Below are 8,415 nucleotides of genomic sequence, written 5' to 3'. Positions count from 1 at the left end.
GGGAGCACCTCTGCGATTGTTACTGCCGGGTCAGCCGGATGTGTACCTCAGACTGGGTGAAGCCGAAAGCTAGCGTTCTTAAGAGAATATTCGGTCGGTGACTTGAAAGATGATTTATTACTTACTTATTTATAAGCCCCCAGATGCTTTTTCTGCTATTTTTGCAGTCCGGCATTGCACCTTAGGGCATGCCTCCCAGGGAAAGGAACCCTTAACGGAACTATTCTCCCTGGAAGATGTTTCTTACTAACCATGTAATATAACATAACTAGTTGGGCACTTGTCTGATAAAGCAATTATGACCCCGACGCCTTGTCTCCATGCATGCCCCGGTTCTTTTATAACCGTAGGGGTATTCGGACACACTCCAGACTGTTGGGTCCCGAGGTTGAAGCGAAACGGTCTGCAAAGACAAACGATCTACAATCCGGCTAGAAGGCATCTTACATGTCATTTCAAATTACATCGTCAAACCGACTGATTGTACTCCTAATCAATCCCATCTAACAGGCTGTCTAATTTACAGTCCTGTTGGGAATATTTCACGGCCAGTTCTACTTGGCCATACATCAAGCTCACAGGGATTTCCTTCCCATCAGGCCCCGCAGGTCCGACCTCGGCCATGTGGTTTGGGTCAGCCTTCGGGTAGCGCGTCTTCACCATAGCCCAGGCCTCCCTGGCGCCCTGACGGCAGGCCGATATCTTCCACAAACGGAGGCGTCGCCGTGCTCCCTGGAGCTTCTCAGCAAGCGCACCAAGGCCCTCGGGTAGGGAGACGGATGGCCATAAAGCCTGAATGACGCCACTCATCGCCTGCCGAACACGTTCGAACAATTGCACCAGCTCAGGAAGTTGGTCACCTGTTGACCCAGGCATTTCCTCCGTAGGGCGACCTGTGAGCACACCTAAAGACATATTTCTGTCAAACGACTTCCTCGCCGAATTCTTCTTTTCAAAGGAATTTGCTCAAGCACTTACTATAAATGCCGCGACGAAGTCGCTAATTCTCCTTCAAGGAGCCAGACAGCTGGGCCCGAACACCTTTCAGCTCTTCTCCTAGCTGGGTGTGGGCATCTTGGAGCTTGTTTCTCTCCTGCTGCACCTTCATAAGCACCCTCTCGCCAGCCTTTAGCTGACGCAGTAGCTGTTGCTTGTCCAGATCTAGTCCGGCACCCTCTGCAATATTATTGTCAGATTCACGGCGCACTTTGTTAATTAATTATCTTTTCAAAGTACGTCTTACCAGCGGGGGTCTCTGTGGCTCCCCCTGTGGCGGCCAGTGCGGCCTCAAGTTGGGCCTTGCACTCTTGGAGCTCCTGGGACAGATGGGTATTCTTCTCCGTAAGATCCTGCATAAAAATTGATCCTTAAATCAGTTATTTTAACCATTTTAAGTCTCGGGGGCTACTGACATATATAACTATTAAAATTACTTACACGTATGTCTTTCACATACTGCTCCGTGGCTCTGGTTAACCCATCTTGAGCGGCACAGAGGTGCGCGTTTCCCGCATCAAAGGCATTTAACGCCTCCGGGGAGAAACACGCGTCACAAAGAACTGTCCGGCGACGCCTGTGATTCATGGCGCTCTCCACCTCAGACCGGGTGGCGGACAGCCTGTCGGCATCCTCCGTCGGAGGAGCGTCCGACTCATGCCTTGTATTCGCCTCCCCTTCCGGGCCATGCGTTGGAGCATGGCTGGCGAAGGCTTGATTGGCAACCTCTCCGGACACTGTCCGGCGAGCGCTCTTTCTGGAAAAGTTATGAGCATTAATATACCTCCTGGGAATCCTTCCCTTAAAAAGTAGCGGTGCTCCGTACCGTTGCGGCGACGTTTCAGTTCGCGTCGCACTCCTCTTCCGCCTGCTGGGCCGGACTGACCCTTGTTGGCCGGTCGCCGCAGGCTCGACTTCCTGCCGTAAAGGCGCTTCCTGTCGAACACCATTGGTGCACGGTGGTCAGAACTAAGCATTAAAGAAGTAACGGCACCAGGACTTCGGTCGTACTCACCGGGGAATCCGGACACAAACCGGGGTAGTCAGCCATAATGGCGACTAAAGCATTATCTATGCTGAGCTGGTGGTACACCCCATCAATCAGTTCCACCGCTAAGTCCGCATCCTCTTCGGAGGCCGGATCAAGGGACCTTTCTGGGTCTTCGGGTTGTGGGGCTGGGCTTTTTATGCCCTCCACATCCCGACGCAGTTCCTGTGTCAAAATCATACAATAAGACAATTGCCTTTAAAGGCACGGTTCAGATATGCATGCGACCGCTTACCCAGCTCCGAGGGTTGTTCATGGAAAATCCGTTCAGAGGATTCATGCGGAGGAAGTCCTCCTTCTCCCCCTTGTACAAGCCGGACAGGATCTTCACCAGATCGCCGGCCGAGCCAGGTCCCTTGCGGCCGTGATGGGTGGCGTCGTCGTCTCCATTGAAGTCCCACATGGGGTGGCCCCTATATTGGAGCGGCTGCACCCCACGCATAATGCACGTGGCCATGACTCCGACCATGGTTAATCCGGAATGGGCTAGCAGCCGTATCCGGCCCATCAAGTAATGGACGCTACTATCATCTTCTCATCGAGGGCTCCGTGGGCGCCAACTTAGGCGTTTCTTCAGGGGAGCGTTGCTGAACTCCGGAAGGCCGATCCGGACTGGATCCGGCAGCAGAGCGTCCTCCATATAAAACCACTCCGAAGGCCAATCTTCGGACGTCTTCTTCGCGGTCCCGAACAGGTATCCAGTCCCGGCGATGCGCCATATTTTGGCTCCGCCCACTTGATATATCGACCCCTCATGAGAGCGGGGTACGAGGCAAAACAGCCTCTTCCACAGCGCAAAATGGGGCTCAATGCCCAAGAACAGCTCACACAGAGCTACGAAGCCCGCGATGTGCAAAATGGAGGCAGGTGTAAGGTGATGAAGCTGGAGACCGTAGAACTCCAGGAGCCCCCGGAGAAACGGATGTATAGGAAATCCGAGTCCCCTTATTAAGTAGGAGACGAAGCACACCCGCTCTCCTTTGGAGGGATTGGGGGCGCTCTCCGCCTGCTTCCCACCTTTGTAGGTGGCCAGTCCGGCTCGAACCGGAACCATGAAGGCCGGGGGAAGATATCCCTCTGCTTGGAGCGTCAGTAACTCGCTGTGCGGGACTGAGCATCTCCTCCAATCTCCTGGCTTAGGGCTGGGAGCGCGAGAAGAGGAGCCGCGTCGACTGTCCATGTTGGAATGGGTTTGGTGTCAGATGCGCCTCGATGAGTGCTTGCGGAAGGAGGATGATGTGATTTGGATCTGGATCCTCGCCTCTCTTATAGGCAGCTTATTTGCGCAGCTAGGGGGTAAAACATAAAAATACCCTGGCTTTTCGCATTCGTGCGACGTGTGGAAGAAGACTATTATTGGACGCGGAAGCCAAGGAGCGCAACACTTATGAAGCAACCGGACACTATCCGGCAAACACATGGAGCATGAAGAAGAACCCGCCTTGCAAACGCCGAAGACAACATATGCGCCGGATTCGTCGTTATTGAAGCCTGGTTCGGGGGCTACTGAGGGAGTCCCGGACTAGGGGGTGTCCGGATAGCCGAACTACCATCATCGGTCGGACTCCAAGACTATGAAGATACAAGATTGAAGACTTCGTCCCGTGTCCGGATGGGACTTTCCTTGGCGTGGAAGGCAAGCTTGGCGATACGGATATGTAGATCTCCTACCTTTGTAACCGACTCTGTGTAACCCTAGCCCTCTCTGGTGTCTATATAAACCGGATGGCCTTAGTCCATAGGACGAACAACAATCATACCATAGGCTAGCTTCTAGGGTTTAGCCTCCTTGATCTCGTGGTAGATCTACTCTTGTAACCCACATCATCAATATTAATCAAGCAGGACGTAGGGTTTTACCTCCATCAAGAGGGCCCGAACCTGGGTAAAAACATCGTGTCCCTCGTCTCCTGTTACCATCCGCCTAGATGCACAGTTCGGGACCCCCTACCTGAGATCCACCGGTTTTGACACCGACACCAAGTTTGCTGGAAAGCTAATGACATGGGCTAACACAATATTGATAGAAATATCAAGAATAAGCAAATGAGAAAAGTCCCATAAGAAAATGGTGAGAACCCTTCATCGGATAAGACCGGTAAAACCCCCAACACCGAAAACATCATAGAAGACGCATGCAAACTCCGTTTTCGATGAACTCAAGCTTGTCATCAAGATGACCATAAGCTCTAAGACTCACAAAGATAACCAAACAAGAACCAAGAAACATGATGCAAGGATGCAATGGTTTGAGCTCTCTACTAACGATACAATCAAGGTACCAACTTGAGAGCCCCCCTTGATAGTACGGCAAACGATCCTATAACTCGGTCTCCCAACTACCACCACGAGACCGGTAAAATAGAAAACCTATCAAGGGCAAACCTTTGCCTTGCACATGGTCCACTTGAGCTAGATGATGACGATCTTGTCCTTCTCAAGATGGACCACCTTTCTTGATTGCGTTGGGTCGATGGAGACTAGATGATTGCTCCCCCATACTCCACTATGGGTGAGCCACTCTTCGGCACATCTTCACAAGTCCATTGACACCACAATGGATGGCAAGCTTCAAGCACTTGATCTCTTCGTGATGCTCCACTTGAACTTGCACACAGCAATCTTGATGACGATCACCACTTGATGTCATCCTTTCCATGGGTTGTATGATATCTTCCTCTTGACGCAAGCCCATGGACACGTACCTAACCACACATAGACTCTCACATAGAACATGGGTTAGTACACAAAGTGTAATGGACAATGCTTACCATACCATGGGATCACTTGATCCCTCTCGGTACATCCTTTACGCTTTGTGAGTTGATCAACTTGATTCACTCTTGACTTAGTCTTGATCAACCTTGAATCTTTCCAACTCTCTTCGTTTGGATGATGTTTGAAGGTAAACATGAATGATCACACAATCTTCTTCTTCAAGACATGCTTGCAATAAGCTCAACACTCACATGACCAATCTTTGGATAATTCCTTAATAGCACCTTGGTCAACCCATAAACTCCTTGAAACCAACACATGGACTTCAAGAAATGCCTATGGAAAAATCCTTCAAATATAACTCAATGCAACCATTAGTCCATAGAGAATGTCATCAATTACCAAAACCACACATGGGGGCACCGCATGTCCTTTCATCCTCTTACAAGCAAGTCAAGGGGAAGGCGAGGAAAGGGGAGGAGTTTAACCCGAGCCAGATCCCCTACAATCCAGAGCAGGTGATGATATCTAGTGGCGGGAGGTCCCGTGGCTCCATAGCCATTGATCCAGAGATTGCTCCTGAGACCACGGTGAGTTTAATTTGAAAGGACATTACTTGCTAGTCTTAACATTCGAGTGTCATCATGCTAACGAAACATTGGAAATGATCTTTGGTGCAGCGTTACTCCACACAAGCATCACACGATCCTTCTCCAGCTACTGGCCTGAGCCAGCCCGCTCCCAGACCTCCATGATCAAGGTAAGTTTCTCTAGTTTTTTGCTTAACAAATGCATAAATACCTAGACTTAGCTTTATTTCATCCAATATGCTTACCTTAATGACCTAGAGTTAGCTTCTTTTCCTGCAAAATGACTTAATAAGCTTACCGACCTCCAAAACCAGCCATTTTACCTAAGTTAGCTCTAAAACGATCTATACTTAGCTTTGTTTCCTCCAAAATGACCTAAGTTAGTTATAATATGCTTAGTTAACTAGGTTTGCTCAATAATGACATGTACTTACCTTACTTATGTAAAAAACAGCATAATTAGCTTAGTTAGCTCATAAACGATCCATTTTACCTACATTGGCTCTAAAATGATGCATTTTACCTAAGTTAGCTCATAAACGATCCATTTCACCTAAGTTACCTCACAAACGATGGCGTGCTTCTTCTTCTAGTCTTCTTATTCTAGTCACCTTTTCCTAACTTTCTTATTTGCCATTTTGCAGATTTCATTCACTTCTCGGAAGCTAGCTTGCTATGATGGAGTGCTTGTTTTTTATTTCATTCTCTTCTAGTATTCTTCTAGCTTGCTACGATGGAACTTGCTATCTTGATTAAACTTTACATTGTAATATGTATGTGCAACTTTGCTATCTTGATGGAACTTGCTATGTATGAGTGGATGGAACTATATATGTATGTACGATGAAACTTATGTGCTGTTAAATAGCTCTGTGAAATATATCTATATATCTCATATATATTTGCTGTGAAAATTGTTGGATTTAAAAAAAACAGAAAAAAAGAGCCAATATGCAGGCTCTTTGCCGTCAGCCACCGACGGCAAAGGTCTCTTTGCCATCAGCAGCGGACGGCAAAGAGGCCACGTGGCAGGCAACTGTGCTTCCTGGGAGGCTGACCTATTTGGTCAGTTTGCCAACAGTGGCTGACGGCAAAGAGAAAAAAAAACTTTGCCTACAGCGGCGGATGGCAAAGGCCTTCCGATGTTTGCCGTCAGCGGCCGACGGCGAAGGCTTGCCGTTAACCACCTAACGGAGTAACAGCGCAATTATTGCCGTCAGTATTCTTTGCCGTCGGCAGCTGATGGCAAAGGACCCTTTGCCGTCAGCCGCCCGAAGCGGACGACAATGTAGCTCTTTGCCGTCCCGTACGTTGCCGTCCACTTTTGCCGTCCGCGCGGACGGCAAAGACCTTTGCCGTCCGTCATCCATGCCTTCGCCGTCCGCCGTGGCTGATGGCAAACTAGCTGATTCCTGCAGTGGTGGTGCAATGTCTTGTTAGTTTCGAGCTGGTGTTCCCACCATCCTTCTTCAATATCATGACGCACGTCCTAGTTCATCTAGTTGACGAGATTGTCATTCTGGGCCCCGTATTTCTACACAATATGTACCCCTTTGAGAGGTTCATGGGAGTCCTAAAGAAATATGTCCGTAACCGCGCTAGGCCAGAAGGAAGCATCTCCATGGGCCATCAAACAGAGGATGTCATCGGGTTTTGTGTTGACTTCATTCCTGGCCTTAAGAAGATAGGTCTCCCTCAATCGCGGTATGAGGGGAGACTGACTGGAAAAGGCACGCTTGGAAGGGACTCAATAATATGCAGGGACGGATATTCTTGGTCTCAAGCACGCTACACAGTTCTACAGAACTCTACCTTGGTGACCCTGTATGTCGATGAACACAAGAACAGTCTGCGCTCCAAACACCCGGAGCAGTGCGACGACTGGATTACATGTGAACACATCAGGACTTTCAGCAGTTGGTTGGAAGCACGTCTCAGAGGTGACAACACTGTTTGTGATGAGTTGTACTTGTTGTCCAGGGGACCATCTTCGACTGTTACGATTTGGAAAGGATACGAGATAAATGGGAATACATTTTACACGATTGACTAAGATCAAAAAAGCACCAACCAAAACAACGGTGTCCGCTGTGATGCAACAACCGAGAGGGGAAAGGACACATATTATGATTACATAGTGGACATATGGGAACTTGACTACGGACATGATTTTAAGGTCCCTTTGTTTAAGTGCAAATGGGTCAATCTGTTAGGAGGCGGGGTATAGGTAGACCCATAGTACGGAATGACAACAGTGGATCTGAAAAATCTTGGGTACACTGACGAACCGTTCGTCCTAGCCAATGATGTGGCACAGGTTATCTATGTGAAGGACATGTCTACCAGACCGAGAAAAAGAAAAGATAAGGAAGCGAATACATCATACGACGAGCCAAAGCGCCACATAGTTCTTTCAGGAAAAAGGGACATCGTGGGAGTGGAGGGCAAGACAGACATGTCTGAAGATTATGAAAAGTTTCATGAAATTCCTCCCTTCAAAGTCACGGCTGACCCCAGCATCCTGATAAGCGATGAAGATTATCCATGGTTATGGCGCAATAAGCAAATGACAGAAGCGAAGAAAAAGTGAAGACTTTCGCCCGCAACTATTATGATGATACCATGCCAACTTTGTAACACACGAGTATGATACCATTGTTCGTTTTGTACATGCACATGCTATGTGGGTGAATTTATGATACCATGCCAACTTTCAACTTTTTCATAGTTCATTTGAAATGCTTTAATGTCTTATGGTTCGGCCCTCGTAATAATTAAAAATAGCAACAATAAGTATTTTGTTGTAAGTAGAAACAAAATAAAATAAATAAAGCAAGAAAGAAAACAAAAAAACAAAAAAAGTGTTTTCAAATTCGAAAACTAATGGCACTAAAAGAAAGTTTATAATTTTTCTAAAACTAAAAGCAAAAAGAATTAAAAAATAAAGCAAAAAACAAAAGAAAATAAATAATGCAGAAAACAAAACAAAAAAACAATTAAAAATACCAACAATAAGTATTTTGTTGTAAGTACAAACAAAATAAAATAAATAAAGCAAGAAAG

The sequence above is a fragment of the Triticum dicoccoides genome, chromosome 4A (genome assembly GCF_002162155.2).
Source record: "Triticum dicoccoides isolate Atlit2015 ecotype Zavitan chromosome 4A, WEW_v2.0, whole genome shotgun sequence".
Taxonomy (NCBI): domain Eukaryota; kingdom Viridiplantae; phylum Streptophyta; class Magnoliopsida; order Poales; family Poaceae; genus Triticum; species Triticum dicoccoides.
Note: the sequence above shows the minus strand (reverse complement) of the source record.